Below are 19,607 nucleotides of genomic sequence, written 5' to 3' on the forward strand. Positions count from 1 at the left end.
CAGTCTAAGAGTTGTAACCAAGCATTAGTAGGCAATCCTATGCAAATGAGGGTAAGGATAGTGAATCAAAAGTTTACATAGCAAAAGAGCACAGTCAGTGTAGTGTAGGAGTAGGATAAGGGGTGTAACAGAGTAGAAGATAGGTGGCATCATAAGGGGGAATGTCTGAGGGAAGTGAAGCTCATTGGAGTAGAGTGTCATGTGTCTGCTGTCAGATACTAATCACTGGAAGAGGTGTGTCAACAGGTACCCTAGCTAAAGGCAAGAAATTGAAGGTGTTTGCCATGAACAACACCAAAGTTTCTTGTAGAAATGCCTGCACTGTGTATGCATGCGTGTGCATGCCTGTAAAACCGAATAAGCCTGTGTGCATGTGTTTAAGCCGGAGTAAGCAAGTGTAAGGATGTTGAAACCCGTGTAAGCATGTTTGCGCCTGTGTGTGCACGTGTTAGCAAGAATAAGCAAGTTGTAGTCCATGTAAGCACGTGTGCACGCATGTGAGCTTGTGTGCGCATGTTTGCGCTTGTGTGCATGGTGCTGCCCCCCTGAGGAAACAGAAAGGGAAAAGGAAGCACAGCAAATGGTAGGAAGTTAACCAGGGAGTACTAGCAGAGCTAGCAGGTGAAAACAATCAGAATCAGGCAATTACACAGGCAGTACACTAGCCCAGCCCAGCCCAGCACTTAAAACTCAGCAAACAACTTACCCCACATAATCTTTCTATACTCTCTACTGTACTCCCCCTTTTACTCTCTCTACCTCAGACAGTAATCTATTCCTTAATAGTTCCTATCCTCCTGAAAGCCTTATGCACCTCTCTACTCCCTTCCTTATCCTTGTGTCTATGATATAATTTGGTTTCAACTTTAATATGTTTTATTATTTGATTGTATTAATGCTTAACTTTACTCATTGTAATCACTGTACCTCGTGATGTCATGTACAATAATTTGGATGTAAATCTCTATAATATGCATATAACTCTCTATAATATGTAATCTGTAATGGAGCTTTTCTCCCCAGGACTCCATTGAAAACAGGTTCTCTTGGCCCAATGGGCTATCCTGGTTAACCAACAGCAAATAAAATAAATAAAACAAAATAAATAAAAAAATGTTTTTCTCAGAGACACTGCAACACTGCAGTAAGCTAATAGAAGTAAAACTGAAAAAGCTTTACTGAGACAAAGAAATGTTAGGGGCTGCCATTGCTGTTATAAGGCGACATATGCAACATGCTGAGGGTGGTGACGATGCGAATGCTGCTGAGCAACCCACAGTGAGGAGACGGAGAAGAGTGTACATGCCTAGGGTAACCTACCAGGGGCTACATGAGCTGGAGATAGTGGAGTGCTATAGAGTGGACAGAGACCTCATGCAGCAAATTGTTGAGCTGTGCAGACCACGCCTCACACACAGAACCAACAGAGGGGAACCCATCACAGTGGAAACCAAGATATGTGTTGGCCTAAGAATATTAGCAATAGGTACCATCCAGAGACCAACTGGTGATATGATGGGGATTTCACAGGCATCAGCATCCAGGGTACTGCACCAGTTCCTGAATGCCATGTCAGCACATGTCGGTGATCATGTATATTTCCCCAATTCCCGTGAGGTATTGGCCAACAATATGTGTCTCTTCCAGCAAATAGCGGAATACCCTGAGGTAGTGGGTGCAATAGACTGCAAACACATTCGCATCAAAGCACCAGCCGGTGAGCCGGGTAGGGTCTACTCTAACCGCAAGGGTTACCCCTCCATCAACTGCCAGGTCGTGTGTGATGTCCAGGGCATAATAATGAATGTGTGTGCTGTCTGCCCTGGAAGCTACCATGACTCCCATATCTGGCAGCTGACACAGCTGTAGCATACATTTGCCAATGGGGACATCCCTCATGGTCACCTAGTGGGGGATACCGGAAATGCACTTGAGCCATGGCTGATGACACCCATCAGAAATGCACACACACCTGAACAGGAATGCCATAATGAGGCACACGCACAAACACAAAATGTAATTGAGCGTGTGTTTGGGCTGTTCAAGTCACGGTTCCGGTGCCTGGACACATCTGGTGGAGCCTTGCAGTACTCACCAACTACATGTACCCAAATAGTCATGGTATGTGCTATGCTACACAATATGATCCTGCAAAAACAGCTGCAGCAGGAGCAGCATAGGGTGAGGCACAACAGCCCCCCACTATTGCCAAGGCCATCACAGGCAGAGCGTGAGTCAGAGGAGGAACAACCTGAGCCTGCCCCAGTAGGCAGAAAGAGGCGTGCCCAGTATGCTTTGGCCTTGGCAAAGAGGCAACGCATAGCATATATACTGGCTCAGTAGGAACCCTGGAAATTATACCTCTCTCTGACTCCCACATATAGTAAAAGGGATGCCTAACTTGACACTACTTGTTAACAAACATGTATAGGGAGTGTAAAATGTGCATCCGACATAGGCAGCCCTTTAGCACCACCTGAGGCATGATTGCTATGTGTTAAGCAATATAAAGCACTGCTAAACAGCTCTCACCACTATTTAGTATATGTAAACAAAATTGCACACACTAAGTAGCACAACTACAGGCAACGTTGAGCAATATTGTGCACTGTTCAGCAATGTTGGTCAACATTGAGCAATGCTGTGCAAGTCCGGTCAAATCTGGTTATAGTTCAGCAAAATTGGTTAAGATGTTCATATTTACTTCACTTTTCTTGAAGCAGTCTGTTCTGTCATGTATGAAAATAAGAAGCAGTGACAGTCTTCGAACCCATGATACAGTGCATTATAGTCAGAGTACAGAACCACTAAACCATGACAGCATGTCAATGGTCATCTTGTATGAAAAAATGTTGATAAGTCAATGCAAAGTATCTCATGGAAACTTTGCAGGCATAGCATAATCCCTGTCAAGTTAAGACACAAAGGTGAGACCTGCAGTAAGAATAGAACCTGATATTCAACACACATATAGTATAAATGTTAATATTGGTAATGTTCACACACATCAACAAATGTAGTGGACCTCAGACAGCAACATACTGCAACGTCACACTGAGCATGCTCACACACTTGAATATATGAGACAAATGTCAGGCAACAAAACACTGAAAGTCTAAACTGGGCATGCTCACACACTTAGGGCAAGTTTGAGTACAGCAGTGGGCCACACATATCCGTCAGTTGCATGTGTCAACCCAGGAACCTCATACTATTCACCAATCCGCCATGTGCACACAGTGATATGACAACAGACACATATATAATATAGTGAAATCCTGTCATAATCAAATATGTTATGCAGATACCTAGGTTGTTCATAGAAAGTGGTAAAGCAAAGAAGAAACAAAACCTGCAATCAGTACCATCACTGAACAATGTGCATCCCGAACATTAGCATAAGTTCAGAGGTTGACACTAGGCTATCTGCCCTAGGGTATGTAGAAGCCTAGCCACAGTGTATTTGTATTTTGTAACCCCGCTAGATCAGTAGACTGTGCCTGTGAATAGTAGGTCACACAAGATATCTCACATATGTTCATTTCATTCTGCCTCTGTCTAGCAGAGACCCATAACATATCCCAGGGCTAAACATATGATCACCCATCCACCTGTGAAGATGTCACCTGTAGGTGGTCAGTGTGGGTCTGTGCGTATGTGGGACTGTGATCACATTCCCAAGTGAGTGGAGCCTCTGTGATGGGAATCTGCCCCTCCAGCATGTCCTATTAACATCATTGCTGACGTACCTGTCCCTGGAGTGTGTAACTGTAAGGGACTTTGATATCCTGATGTGGAGCCTGTCCATTAATGCCGTGATGGACATGGCTTCAAAAACAAGGTACAGACTGCATACAAATAGGCAGTAAGCAACTGAGGAGGGCTGGGGTCACCATAGCCAAACTGTGCATACCATCTGTGTGAGTCCCTAGATCCACTTGGTTATGTACATTTGTGTACATTCCATTTGCTGCATGTGTTGGGTAAGGTACATCCAAAATGGGGCATTGTATCCAAGCATGTGCCTGATGAGTATAGGGTCACAATGACCCCACCTGATCTGGATGTAAAACCCTATGGGATAAGGTGGGCTAAATAGAAGGTGTGTCCAACAACATTGGCAACGTGAATGTCAAAGGTGAGAGTACTAAGTATTCATGTCCCCAAATCACAAATCACACACACTGTACGTGATGTATCATCACGTATGTGGTAATGTGTGGGCACGATGTTACTACCAAAGGTGATGACTATGCATCTAAAGGAAGGTAGCTGTAGGCCATGGCTCTGGCACCAGTCGTCTATCTCTGTGAGACCCTTGCTGAGGATGCTTGTGCCAGCTGGGGAGTCGATTATGGCACACAGTCTGCAGTCATCTGCAAACATGGTCAGCATATTCCTCCTGTGTTAGCCAGTACGTCTCAGAAATATATACAGAACAAGAGAGGTCCCAGGACTGAGCCCTGTGGGATGCCACGTGTAACTGGTGTATAGTCAGACATGGCACCTGTAATACTGACCATGTGGGTTCCATCCATGATCCAGTTAGCAATCCATCTTGTGACGTATGTGTAGATATTGAATTCCGTGATCTAATGTATAAAGGCTGAGTGGGGTATTGTGTTGAACTGGTGTGCAAGCTCCAGGTAGGCTGTGTGGACAACCCTCTGTACGTCTATGGACATGTTAACTGTTTAAAGACATCAAACAGGTGCAAGAGCCAATATCTGCCCACAACAAACCCAAATTGTGTAGGATCCAGTGTCTGTAGGTTCACAATGTCTATGTGTATGTGTTTCCTGACGCTATACTCCATAGCTTAGCAGACCAGGATAGTTAGGCATATAGTGCGATATTGTCCAGGGTCCCTTGTGGCACCAGCACTGTGGAGCAGTTACACCATAGCTGTACACCATTCCATGGGTACATATCCTGTAGTAAATCTGATATTGAACAGTGATATAATGTGAGTGTGAAGTTTGTCATGAATCTCGTGTAAGCCACAGTCTGGGACACCATCTGGTCCCATTGATGCTGTGTTGTCTGCTATGGAGAGGGCAGCACTCATCTGTCCATCTGTGATGTCAGGGAGGATACACCCTGTTGGGATGGACATGTGCACTGCAGGGGGGATGGTGGGGAAACATTCCCACTGAACCTGTTGTCTAGGATGTTTGCAATGTCAGTGGGTTCACTGTATCTTTTGTAATTATGCAGTAACTCACAGCATATCTGTGAGTTCCCACCCAGGTCCCTGACATAACTAAATAAGGCCTTGTGATTGTCCATAGTGTCTGTTGCAAGTGTTCGTTAGAAGTGGGCCTTAGATGACTCAACACGTGATCGTAGCCATACCATAGTACTGGTCAGAGATGCCTTACAGATTGTGATTGTGCTCTATCATGTAGTAGCCTCCTCCTGTCCTTGTATAGCTCATTAATGGCCGTGGTCCACCAGACAGGTCCCCTGCCTTTGGAGGAGTGAGTCTTGTAGTTATCTGGGATAGCATGATCCATGCATTCCAGTAGTTGTCCTTAGAATGGGCTTGTAAAGGATTAAGTGGTCTGAGTCGTAATTAACACTGTCCCAGGGTCTTTGTGGGATACCACCTCGGTTTGTATAAGTGTGACATTTGCTCATGAGATGTACATCACTGAGATCACCTAGGATGTGTGTGTGTATGGGATATGTATGTCCAGTGAGATGAATGTATGTTCTGACCTTAACAATGAGGGGTATACCTCTGGTGTGGAACATAGAGTCCCGATGTTGATGATGATCAGGTCCCACATGTTTTAACCCCCTGTGGTTGTGGTGACCAGGTCTGCCATAGCATTTGAGTGTAACAATGCTAGCCACTGTTGTGCGAGGGTGTCAGTGCTTGAGTAGTATTCCCAGTCAATGTTTGTGTATTTGAAGTCACACAATATAATGGTGTTTGGAGAGACCTTCACATTCCCCAGTGTTCCCAGGAATAACGAGTGTTGTTCCTGAGTTTGGGAGTGTGGTCTGTAGCAGTCTACAAACTGAAATGCAGTTTGGCCCACTGTTAGTTGCACATATACATTCCCCGATGCTTTGTACAGTGCTACCAACCCAGAGGTGTGTGTATGAATGATGTATATGGATACCCCCCATATTGTTGTTGTCCAGTCCGAGTCCTGTGTCCGAAAACCATGGTATGAAGTAAAACATGGTAGTGCTGGTGTGCTTTTGTGAGCCTGAACCAAGTGTCTATTACTGCACATATATCGACAGACTCCATACTGATGTGAATCCTGAGTGCATGCATTCTGATGGTTAGACATCAGTTGTTGAGCAGCTTCACTCTCCGTTTCCTTTACCCTGTAACTAACGTCTATGGCTGTGGTTTTGTATTCTGAGCCTCGCTTCAAACAGCCACTATGGGTGTGGCAAGAGCCTAAGCCAGTCTGTGAAAGCCTAGGGGTGACAGGTGCATGACGTCCATAGCGTATGTATGTGGCATGTTGAGCATGTAATCCCAGGCTGACAGACACTGGATCCCCTTTGAATGACAACAATATGTTAGGCAACTGTTAAAAGTGATCAGTTTGTCTGTATACTGTGACATAGTACTTGGTGAGGGTAAGATGCTACACAAGGTCAGGGTCATACTGGCCTGGGCTACATGATCAGAGAGCTCCTCTATGTCTCTTGTCATGTAGTCCAGGGAGGAACATCTGAGGGTTTACACACCAGCATGGTCAATGATGGAGCCATATTTGTACTTGCAGTGGACTGACAAGAGTGCATGTGTCATGTGGCAGATCCTGGCACCCGACACACAGCACAAAGTGACCTTCTCCTTGTTCAGCCTGGTGAGTGGGATGTCAGTGTGACCGACAATTACATTCACCTAATACAAGTGTATGAGGTGTGTTGTGTAGGCCTAAGGGCAGTGACTGTGTGGCACAATGACTTTGTGAACTATGTGATTTGTGTGTATGGTTGTGGGTTAGCAGTTGTTTGTGTGTCTGCTTTGGATGTCTCTGCTGCTTAGGCAGAGTATATTTAGATGCTCCGAGTATGTCTTTGTGTGTCAATGTATATGGTTTGCTGTTGTCATAGGTCCATGTGAGACTGGATTTGTGGTGTGTGTGTGGTTACCTTCACCACCTGATAGACTGTGCCAGTCATGGCTTGGGAGAGCTCAGCCTCCTGTCTGTCTATACAGTTGCACCTCTCACATATATCTGAGTTTGTTGGTAAGAGGACAGTGTTCTCTGTGTATATAAGGCAGTTGTAACAATGCATCAAAATTCCAATATGCACCAGCTGGACTGGAGAGTACACACAAAACCAACCTTTGGACATGCCAGGATATAATGATGACATACACTGTTGACTGATCACAAAGGATCAGTAGTGTGTGAAGTGTGTAAAAAAGTATAACAGGGGTTTAGTTTTCAGGTTTGTTGTTGCTTTGGAAAGATAATCTGCGAAGGTGTACAGGCAGAAACATTACACCTTCTTCAGCTATGTTAGAAATAGCAATGTACAGTCATATATGTCCTGAGTCAGGGTCAACTGTACCTGACTGACAATGTCGACATCCTGTCAGACAGGCCCATACATACATACCCACCTCCCAGTGACAAAAGGCCCTATCATCATACCAGGAGATGTCACATGTAGAATGTGTAAACTGCTCCTCCCAAAGCCAAATGAATCCCATCACGTGGATAACATTGTTTACCCATATGTGTCATAAGTGAACAACAGCACAAACAGACTCTGCCCCTGAACAGTCTGTTGAGCCTCACACTCTCTACACTGTTGAATGTGTTACAACATGTGGCACACCCCGTGAGTGTTGGTGCACAACAGACCATGGGAACTATAGTCCTATAAGCCTATGAAGTCTGAACTGCTAGTCCATGGAGTCCATCATGATTGCAGTCAGGAACAGAGCTATTGTAATCTGACAAACACACAACCCAAATGTCTGTGGTATGTTAATGAGCACATCATGTTCCCCAAACCTGCTAGATTTCTTGCAAGGCAGCCACCCAGGACATACATCATTGAAAGGAGCAACACAGGTCCCACACAGACTTTGAATAGCCCTTTACCAACATCACAGACACATGTTGTATCCACAAAACCAACAATCCGTGCATGAATATGTATTGTCATATGAAGGAATGGTAATTTGTCCACAGATAGATCACACAAGCTATGAATTGTGGATTCCTGTTCAAGATGTTCACACCTGTTGACCCACAAGGTTCATTCCTGGGATTGCATAACAGTAAGTGCACACACATTACCATGTCCAGTCTGATGATGTCAACATCCTACAAATATAGCATGAGAATAGAAACCACACAGTAAAGCATATAGAGCATCGTGTTAATGCGTATCTCACTAGTATCATAACATAGTTAGGTAGGGGCTTGAATCCTGCAATTGCTGTGTGTGGGGGTGTATGTGTGTGTGTGATCCCCTTTGGGAGGAGTAGACTTTCACAACACATTAAAAGAGGTGAACACCTCTTTGCCAAGTGTGATGATGTCAGTATCCCACAAATACAGCAGTGGAGATTAAAACATCCAGTAAAGCATATAGCGCATCGTGTTAATGCATATCTCACTAGCATCCTAATATAGTTAGGTAGGGGTTTGACTCCTGCAATTGCTGAGTGCGTGTGTGTGTGAGATTGCCTTTGAGAGAAGTGGTCTTTTTGGAGACTGTGGAAACACATTAGCAGAGGTGAATACCTCTTTGCCAAGTGTGATGATGTCAGCATCCCACAAATACAACTTTGGAAATGAATACTCCCAGTAAAGCATGTAGCACCTCGTGTTAATGTGTATCTCCTTAGTGTCATAACATAGTTAGGTAGGGGTTTGAATCCTGTGAATGTGTGTGTGTGTGAGATTGCCTTTGAGAGGAGTTGCCTTTTTGGAGACTATGGAAACACATTAGGAGAGGTGAATACCTCTTTGCCAAGTGTGATGATGTCAGCATCCCACAAATACAGCTTTGGAAATGAATACTCCCAGTAAAGCATATAGCGCATCGTGTTAATGTGTATCTCCCCAGTGTCATAACATAATTACGTAGGGATATAAATCCTGCAAATGCTGAGTGTGAATGTGTGTGTGTGTGAGATTGTCTTTGAGAGGAGTGGCCTTTTTGGAGACCGTGGAAACACATTAGGAGAAGTGAATACCTCTTTGCCAAGTGTGATGATGTCAGCATCCCACAAATACAGCTTTGGAAATGAATACTCCCAGTAAAGCATATAGCACGTTATGTTAATGCATATCTCTCTAGTGTCATAACATAGTTAGGTAGGGGTTTGAATCGTGTGAATGTGTGTGTATGAGATTGTCTTTGAGAGGAATGGCCTTTTTGGAGACTGTGGAAACACATTAGGAGAGGTGAATACCTCTTTGCCAAGTGTGATGATGTCAGCATCCCACAAATACAGCTTTGGAAATGAATACTCCCATTAAAGCATATAGTGTGTCGTGTTAATGTGTAACTCCCTAGTGTCATAACATAGTTAAGTAGGGGCTTGAATACTGTGAATGTGTGTGTGTGAGATTGCCTTTGAGAGGAGTGGCCTTTTTGGAGACTGTGGAAACACATTAGAAGAGGTGAATACCTCTTTGCCAAGTGTGATGATGTCAGCAACCCACAAATACAGCTTTGGAAATAAATACTCCCAGTAAAGCATATAGCGCATCATGTTAATGCGTATCTTCCCTAGTGTCATAACATAGTTAGGTAGGGGTTTGAAAGCTGCAAATGCTGAGTAGGAATGTGTGTGTGTGTGGGGGGGAGTATGTGTGTGTGTGTCTAATTCTATGAGAAAAGTGGCCTTTTTTGAGACTGTGAAAACACATTGAAAGAGGTGAATACCCCTTTGGCCGGTTTATGATGTCAGTATCCCACAAATACAGCAGTGGAAATTAAAACTCCCAGTAGAGCATATGGCGCATCGTGGTAATGCATATGTGTCTAGTACCATGACATAGGTAGGTAGGGTTTTGAATCCTGCAATTGTTGAGTGTGTGTGTGTCACACTGTTGAGCAATGTGTTGTGTGTTTTGCTTCTACTACTGTATGACATATCAGTAAAACAACACTATGTGCATTGCACACTGCAGGTATCTGTGTGTCAAATACACATATGTACATGTGACCTAAATTGGTAACTGTGTAGACAAGGCATATATGTACATGTGACCTCATTCACGTCACAGGTGTGAAGCCTGCTGTCAACACAACTACATCTGTTACCATTGACAGTTTTTGCTGCTGCTTCTTGGGCCGTAGCTCACCACCACATGTATGTATGTGACAAGTCCAGCCACTGTAGTGAGCTGTGCCCTAGGTCATCTGTGTCACACATACACATGACAGTTGTTATACAATAGTGTGAGTGTGGGTTTTTGCTTGTGGCATATGACAGACATGCCCAAACACAATATAGTCTGTCAATAATGGCCATTGATGGTAGGTATACAACAGCCCCATGTATATGCATACAGACACCTTATTACTTATGTGATACACTGAGGGACATCAGCATAGCTTTGGGGAAGTGGATATCAAAGGACAGATGAAATCACATGTGGCTGTCTGTATATATCGGTATTTCTTCTACACGTTGTGTGCTCCTACCAATGTGGGACAATCAGGATACTATGTGTAGCAAATGTGGATGACTATGTTATTGTTGGATCATAGCTTCACAACATGGGTTTGTCAACAGGTATGTGTCTGTATGATACCCTTGTGGAGGATAGGTGTCTAATCCAAGGAATGATTTGTAGGCCACTGTATGCATCACCAGATGTGGATGTACATATCCCTAGTGTGTCTGCTTGTACCTAGGATGGACACATGCCAAACAGGAGTGGTCATGGGAATGTGTGGTTGTCATTACCACTGGTAACTGGTATAGTACAAAACCGGAAAGATTCTAATGCTACTGTGTATCCTACAGCTGTGTGTCAGTTGTCAAGACATCATGTAACAATTAGTTAAAATAAGGCTGTTGAGGTTATGTACACTACCAGAATGCTAACCAATGACCGATATCAACAGTATCACCCACAGCATAGTGTCATACCATGTCATACACACATGTGTACCCAAGTTGTGACATATGTGTAGTGACATGCATATTGGACACCAGTAGGAAATATGAAGTATTAACACTGTGTAATACAGGGCATGTCACCCTTCACATGTGCCCACCATGCACATACATGCAAACAGTGCACCTCCACCATGTTCACAAATGTACACCTTGGAATCTGTACAGCACACATCACAGATGTTACATCCACTCAACGACACATGCTGCCAGTACCACACACTTCTTCAGCCAACTGACACATGTGTGGACAATCCATGTTTGGAATTAACACTGGTGTATACAATACAAAATTGATTATCACTGCTGTGATGCATTATGCCTGCTCAGATACACCTACAAGGATACCATTACCCATTACTGTTCACAACATGCTAACATTGCTACACTGCTAGTAGGTCACCCTGTGCATCAGCACCATGTTATCCTGTTCCTGCATCAATGTCACAGATGACAGGAGGTGGCACAGTCTCATCATATGCACAGGGTGTGTGATTGTTTTCCAGAGCCCAACAATGACCCATCCAATCAACATGTATGTGTGTGTGTGTGTGTGTGTGTGTGTGTGTGTGTGTGTGTGTGTGTGTGTGTGTGTGTGTGAGGGACAACAGTACAGTATGGGTCAGTGTTGATGTGATGTGTGTGTGTATGTGTTAGCCCTATGTGTTGGTAGTATGTGGGTATGTCTGCATGCACACAGTACCCCCTTGTGGCTGCCAAATACAGGAGTTTGTGAGACAGCCACAGACTGTACCTGCCAGGCTGTACAGATCACTGTCTCCGGCCACGGACACAGTACCTGTGCCTGGCAGGGGTGATACGGACTGTATCGGGTACTAAGCCAGACTGAGTACTATCGTCAGAGGCAGAGGGATGTTGACTGGACCCATGTCCCTGCTGTGACTGGCCAGAGCCACGTGCACATGGTAATCTCGAACGGGCTACCGACAGCCCAGTCACAACATTGCTGGGGCTGGTACTGGCACTACGGGAGCGGCTGGCACTTGGGTGTCATCTGCAATGGCTGCCAGCTGAGGACGTTGCTGGCATACATCCACGTCAATGTCCCAGCCATCCTGCACTGTCCTGGCACATGGACATAACATTGCGGAGGACATCTAGTGTCTCCCCCCAACATCTATCAATGGCATTGGTGTAATTGCGGATAGCACCGGCAAGGTCATGGATACTGTCATTGATTGCAGTGTTATGAGCCCTCTGTGCTCTTAGTCCCTGCCTGGTGTACCATTCTATACGTGCCTGTGCTTGCATCATAGCCCAGAACATACCTGAGGTTGTGAGACCTGTGTGGGCATGCCTGCCAGGGGCATTACGGCCAGCGATGCTCCCACGAGAACCCCTGGACATATGCCTATGTGGTACTGTTCCGTGTGTCTGGGCATAGCTGCTGTGTGGGGTTGCATGTACCATGGATACCACACTTTCCTGATCAATGCCTACCATATGCTGTTCCTCACCTAAGGCCATTGGTGTTGAGGGATGTAATGGCAGTAAGTATGTGCACATAGATGGGGTGGAAAGCTGTGTACTGTTGATTGGTGGACCACCGACAGACCATGTCAAACATGCCTGTGCCACTACACATGTATCATCATGGTCACTATTAGTGGCAGTGACCTCAGGTTCCTTGCTGCACCCATCCAACATTACCTCAGCACCTGTGAGAGGGCGACAAGAAGCAAACTTTACCATCTATACAGGATGTTCGCACACATGCACGCATGCACACATTCACACATGAACACATGCACACATGAACACATGCACACGTGCACACATGCACACATGAACACATGAACACATGCACACATGCACACATGAACACATGCACACATGCACACATGAACACATGAACACATGCACACATGCACACATGCACACATGAACACATGAACAAATGAGCACATGCACACATGAACACATGAACACATGCACACATGCACACATAAACACATGAACATATGCACACATGCACACATGAACACATGAACACATGCACACATGAACACATGCACACATGCACATATGCACACATGCACACATGAACAAATGCACACATGCACACTAATACACTACACATTCAAGTTGACACACACACACCAACAGCAATATGGAACATAGTCGTTAGTGATTGATGGAGTACAGTATCATAAACCAAAGAGTCCCCTCACACGTGTCAGCATGCAGGATGTGTGTTGCTTGACAGCATGCAGTGCGAGTGTAGAGAGTCCTTGTAGTTAACAGTATACATGTCATTGATGCATGTGTGTTGTTCACTGATTGGCCTCACCCTGATAGACAATGTGTACATGGACACAACATTGCACTGCAAGTCTGAAACACTTTCCAATGTCCTGTGCACCATCACTCACAGGTATACAAACCATGTCCGGATGCATACAACTGTCAGGTGTCTAACAATGTGTAGTACTGCAGGCACTGTAACTGGATGTAGTGTAGTTTCATGAGCCATCATCAGGCAGCATCATGTGGCCACTCAAGGACACTGATGCATGTCACAGTGGCAACTATCTTGCTGTACCTGACCTGCACCACTTAGGCTACATTAAACAGTTCACAGACAGTCATTGCATGGGCATGTCAGGTGTTCAATAGGGAGCATTGCCTAACATGACTGTGTTGTCTGTTGATGCATGTCACACTGCCCCATGGTAGGCCTCTACCCCCAGGTATAGTATGTGTGCTGTGTTGATGACATATGGGATACTGGAGTATGACCTTACAGCAGGTGTCTACATACGTCATGTGCATCATATTAACACATGCTGCATATGCCAAAGTGGTGTATGTTGTGTGCATGTGTATTGATTATGCCTATACAATGTCCACTACAGTGTACCCCACTTGTTTGTGATGCTCTGTGTGCTGCATGTTTATGAGTCAGCTACTCATGTCACTGGGAAGTGCATAGTCACACAGAGAACATGCAGAGCATGCACTATGTGTAGGTGTTTAACATGTGTATATGGCCTACAACTCTCCTATGACATGCACATGTTATATGCTATATTGACTGTAGCTCACTCACCAGCATGGGTCTGCTGTCTTGCTATCACACCAGAGGGACCTGCAATGATATGAGACAGTATGTCAGTGGCAACCACTATGGCATTGCTGCTGTGAGTCTGCAATTATACAGTAGTACATGGGGTGACAGTCACAGGCATACAGATAATGTCCAGAATTATCAGCATTGCATGACACCAGGCTCCACATATTCTGCATACACAGTACACATCTGATTAATGCATATTATAACACTTGGGATAACAGTGGTCTATGGATATGCCATGTTACCTGCACGCTTGTCTCTGTGCTGGGTGACTCCAGCCTCCATTATGACACAGGTGTGTTGTACTGGTTGGCCAGGAGCCACCACGCTGAGGAGCAGCTCTTCCCCTCTGGTGAGGGGGGGATGTGTAGCAGCACCACCACCTGTGGCAAGCTATTGTCTGTGGACATCAGAGGCATGCTGCCGGACATGTCTGATTAAATCACTGCAGTGATGGCGTACCTGCTCATAAGTCTGATTATGCATGCCTACATCATTCACCCAATGGACAACATCCTGCCACAATACAGTGCGACCATGCTGGTCCTGGCAGGATCTTGAAAACAGAAGATTATAATGTTGGATGAGTGCATCTGTGATAACTTCCTCCTTCTCAGGGGTATAGGATGGCTTTCTGTTGTGTGCCATAACTGTGGAAGACAATTAAACAGTAATTGTGAAAAAGCCATGTTGCAAACTCAACATTCGAATGTACAGACATTATTGAAATGCCATATATAGCAACCTATTGGCTGTCAGTAGATACACACTTTTAATAACACATATGACTGCTAAGACCACAACTGCCTGACAGTGCCTGGCACATTCTATATACCAAACCATGTTCTGCACAGCCACAAAGTGAAACCACTATGTAGGACTATATGACAGTACATGGCACACTGTATGTGACACAATGCAACACCTAGCCACAGGAGGTGTATATGAAGCTAATGCATACAGACATTTGTCATCCATTTAAATCTATGTACAGTATGGTTACGGTACTAGCAGTACACCACACTACTTGTTGATAGCAAACCCCTCAGTAACATATGTGCACATTCACCACTACAGGTGGCATACTGCTGTACTACACTATACATGTTGCTAGATACGCACCTATATCCAGTGACACACATACCACCGAGGCCATGTTACAGGCATACCCACACACACATCAGACATACCTACAAGACACAAGGGTATGGCAACCAAGATTACAGTTACCTGTGTACCATACATTACTGTGTGTCAGCACATACATAACCTCATGTCTGAGGTATGTGATGTGTGAGGACTACAGGTAATAAACAAAAGTGTGTTACCAAGCCATGTGTATATAAACCATACTGTGCAGTTGAGGCATACAGCTTCAGGTAGTACTACAGTCCATACGTGACTTGTATTCAATAGTGTTAACAATCAATAAGCATACATGTACTGCTTTAGCCTACAAAGGTACCCTCCATTCGACAACATGGGACTACGTCACAACGTATGCCATACTGATTTCCCTGCTTGGCAATAGCATACAGACCTTTTGATGGGATTAGAGCTACAACACTACATACTACGGTATACACAGATTCCCACTTGGCTATCACACATATACACATCATTGACACATTCACATACACATTCTCCATCACACACAGTCAACCTCACATAGTATGTGTTGCAACAGGTACATGCGTGTGTGTATCGTGTCCTAGGTAGCTGATAGGCTGTTATCCATAGGGCCTATGGAAGCCTAGACATATGGTACCCTGCACTACAACACACATGTAATGTAGGTTCATGTGCCCCTGTCATGCAGAGCCACAGGGGTGATTACCGGGTTGTGTTTCTTATCTTACATGCAATCATCATGGCTATTGATGGCAACTGCTAATGAGGACCTTCATGTGCTGTTGATAGGTAGTTGGTTCCACAGTATGGTATGTGTCTGTGATGATGATGTGCCAGTCGAGCATGTTCTGCTTTTTACATTACAAGGTGTTGATCAGTAGAGTGTGTATCTTGTCTGGTGTTCCATCTGTTTACATGGAGCACGTACAACCCCTGTGGGTTTGCCATAGCTTTGTATGTTGGGCAGGGGTAGCCTCTGGCTAGGCGGTATGTGACACAATGTAGCTGTGGTTTTGTAAGACAGTCAGCATAGGGCATCTGTTGGAATCTGGCTATACTCTTTTTGAAGTATGTGTCTGGCATCTACTGTTGCTGTGGATGTCTTCTGAGGTACATACCAAAAGGGACATTGTACTCTATGATGGGTGTTATGACTGATGAGTGGAGTGGAACCCTGACCTCTGTTTTCATGGATGACACACATTTACTGATGACATGTATACTGTACTAGGTTTACATGACTAGTGTGGCACAGTGATCATCATTAGGGACACTACTGTCCACCTGTGTCCCATAGTCTCTTATCACACCTTCGGTGTTGAGTACACTACCACCTATGTGTTAGTTCATGGGTACAGGGCTTTTAACAACAGGGATGGCAATACATGTACAACATTCAGCTGGAGCGTACATTTCAACTTCCACTGGTGTGCACATTGATATGCATATCAGCACATATATTTTTAGCAGGACCCCATATCTGGGAGACTATATACCTAACAAAGCATACCCACAGCATTTGAACAACACATGTCATATGCCAGCACTGTATGCTGTCTTGTTTGACACACACTACAACCTACACATATATATATATGCACATAACAACCTGCACCAACATATAAATGGCTGCCCTTCACAAACAGTTGCAGTATGCCCCTTGCTCTATGCACATGTTCAGATGCTCATAAATCAGACACACATGTATCTCAACATAAGTGTGTGCCACACTGCTGTAAGTCCATACACCTCACGGATGACCTGTTGGGCCTTGCTACAACACAGACAGTTGTCACATGTGTGCATACAGTAATAGTGCAAGGGTATACATAGCTGCAAATGATACATTATTATGCTAGCCTGCTACAGCGGTTGCCAATGCTAAGCTACACATTATGTGACTATCATGCATGTCTTACTCTGTGACATCCAAGTTTATCTAGGTGTTTGCAATACTCCCGAAAACTGCCATTAAACACAGTACTGTACAGACCATAGATAACATGTTCAGATGTTTGACATGTACTGCTGAGCTACAAATGTTACACTTATGTCTCACTGCACACAGCTACCCAACAATTTCTCCATGGCAATACTTTTGCATGGCATCAGTGCATACATACCTACTGCTGCCACATATGCATGTATCAGAGGATCTACAGTACTATCTACTACCTGCCGGTAACTGCAAACTGTTACATACCTGTATGTCCCTTCCAGGTCCGTCTGTGTATGTTTTTTTTTTTTTGGTACAGAAACGTACTGTTGTTTTTTTATTTTTTTTCCCTGCTTGGGGTTGTTCACTATGTGGAACTTGCAATGTAATGATTGCATGTGGGGATAGCAGGTACTATCTGCTTGCATACAGCCTGCTGAGTGGTAATTGCAGTACTCACTGTCATAGCAACCCAATGCTATAAATTGCTAAGGTATGTAGGCGTAGCCCTTTCAGATATCCAGAGTGGGGCCCATGCTTGTTTGCTGTGGACACTGTTGTGTAAGTCAGAAGGTTGGTATACATCTTATAAATGAAGCTAGAGGTGTAGACAGTGATGTACATGTTGTACTCAGACCTGACTGTTGCCACTTCCAATACTGAACTATCAGTGTAGAGTTTTACTCACCACTACAAACGCTTACACAACATTTATTAGACTATACTGGGAATATTAATGTACTGACTTCTACAGGGTTTATGTTTTTACTGTTGACATTAGTACAGTGTTCGCAGGACAACTGGACAATTCCTGTACTGAGTATGCCTACCTACACACTTGGTAGACCCTAAACGCACAAGTATCTTTTAATTAGGGGGTGCTTACATACCGAGAGCATTATGCATTAATGTGTGAATATTATCTTATTGGACTTGCAGGATTGGTGTATACCTGTGGGTTTATCAGGGCAGGTTGTCTGTCTGCATGGTTCCCACCTGTGAACCTACCCAGATGGTAGCCAGAGGTTACACTGTCATTCTTTGTCTATGCAACTCACAGGTGTTTTCAGCACTGTTACAATGGCATTGTTACCATCAGTTGCTACCAGTACATGGCTACATCCATTGGCATTTCTGTGTTATACCCCTACATAAGGGTATGCTTGGGGAGGTCCTACAAAAGCTATTGGCAGAGTGTGTAACAGCAGTATAGCCTATATGCCTGTGTGTTTGAGCCTCTGCCGGGCCTATGGAACAGATACATCTTTGCATGATGCCATGGAGAGGTAGTTGAAAGTGAGGTACACCTTACACATAACAGGGACAGTAGGTGTATACTTCAGTGAAGCAGTGCATTTGGATTAGTACTCCTTTCATTACATGCAAGCGGTGTCTACTGTTATTATTGTCAGTATTCATTGTGTAATAGCCCACCTTTCTGACTGATGTCAGTATTTTTCTGAGGGATTCTGAGGGACACAGCTAAAATATGTTTCACAATCAGGGACAACCCTGGAAAGTTGACTGAGTTAGGAGGTATGGCCTCTGCCCTACTCAGATATGCCAGTGTTTGTGCTGCTATGATACTGTGCGGGGGTTGTAAAGTGCCTCTACAACATTATTTTCTGCTTGACTGGCTGCTTCTCACATCACACTCATGTAATGCAATCCCACAACAATTGCTGGCAAAGATCCACAGAACAGGCTTTGTGTTATGGTATTCCTATTTTTCCTTTACATACACTCGTTGTAATGCATGATATATTTTTTGCAGCACCAAGTTATTGTATATCTGTTGTGGCTTAGTGGTACTTCATGCAGTCTTATGTGTCCAAGGTCCGGGGCTCGAGACTGACAAAGGTATTTTATTTTGCTGCTGAGCAGAACAAAGGCCCTGACCTAGAGTGACTAAGGCTCTTTTAAGCAGTTGTAAGCGGGTTTGTGCGGGTTTGCGCAATGCTTAGCGATGCTTAGTGCACACATGTGCACACTCGCTTAAACCCGCTTACTACAGCTTAAAAGTGCTTACTCCCACTAACCCCCACACTAATTTCTTTGAAAGAAAAGAAAATGGGGAGATAGGAAAGTGGTGAAAAAGGGGCACAAAGAGGGAAAGACAGTAGGAAACAAGCTCGGGATGTGCAGGACGGGTGTAGGGAAGGTCCATAGCTGCCCATTTCTTTACCAGCAACAGCTGTGCATATGTTGCAAATTTGGAGTGAAATTTGAAACCTTTCACCCCTGAGAGAGAGGTGAGGACAACAAAGTTTGTTGTACTGCCAATTATAATTATCAGTTTACATGTCCAGCGG

Source organism: Protopterus annectens, chromosome 13.part0, assembly GCF_019279795.1.
Source record: "Protopterus annectens isolate FY-2018-M chromosome 13.part0, PAN1.0, whole genome shotgun sequence".
NCBI classification, from domain to species: domain Eukaryota; kingdom Metazoa; phylum Chordata; order Ceratodontiformes; family Protopteridae; genus Protopterus; species Protopterus annectens.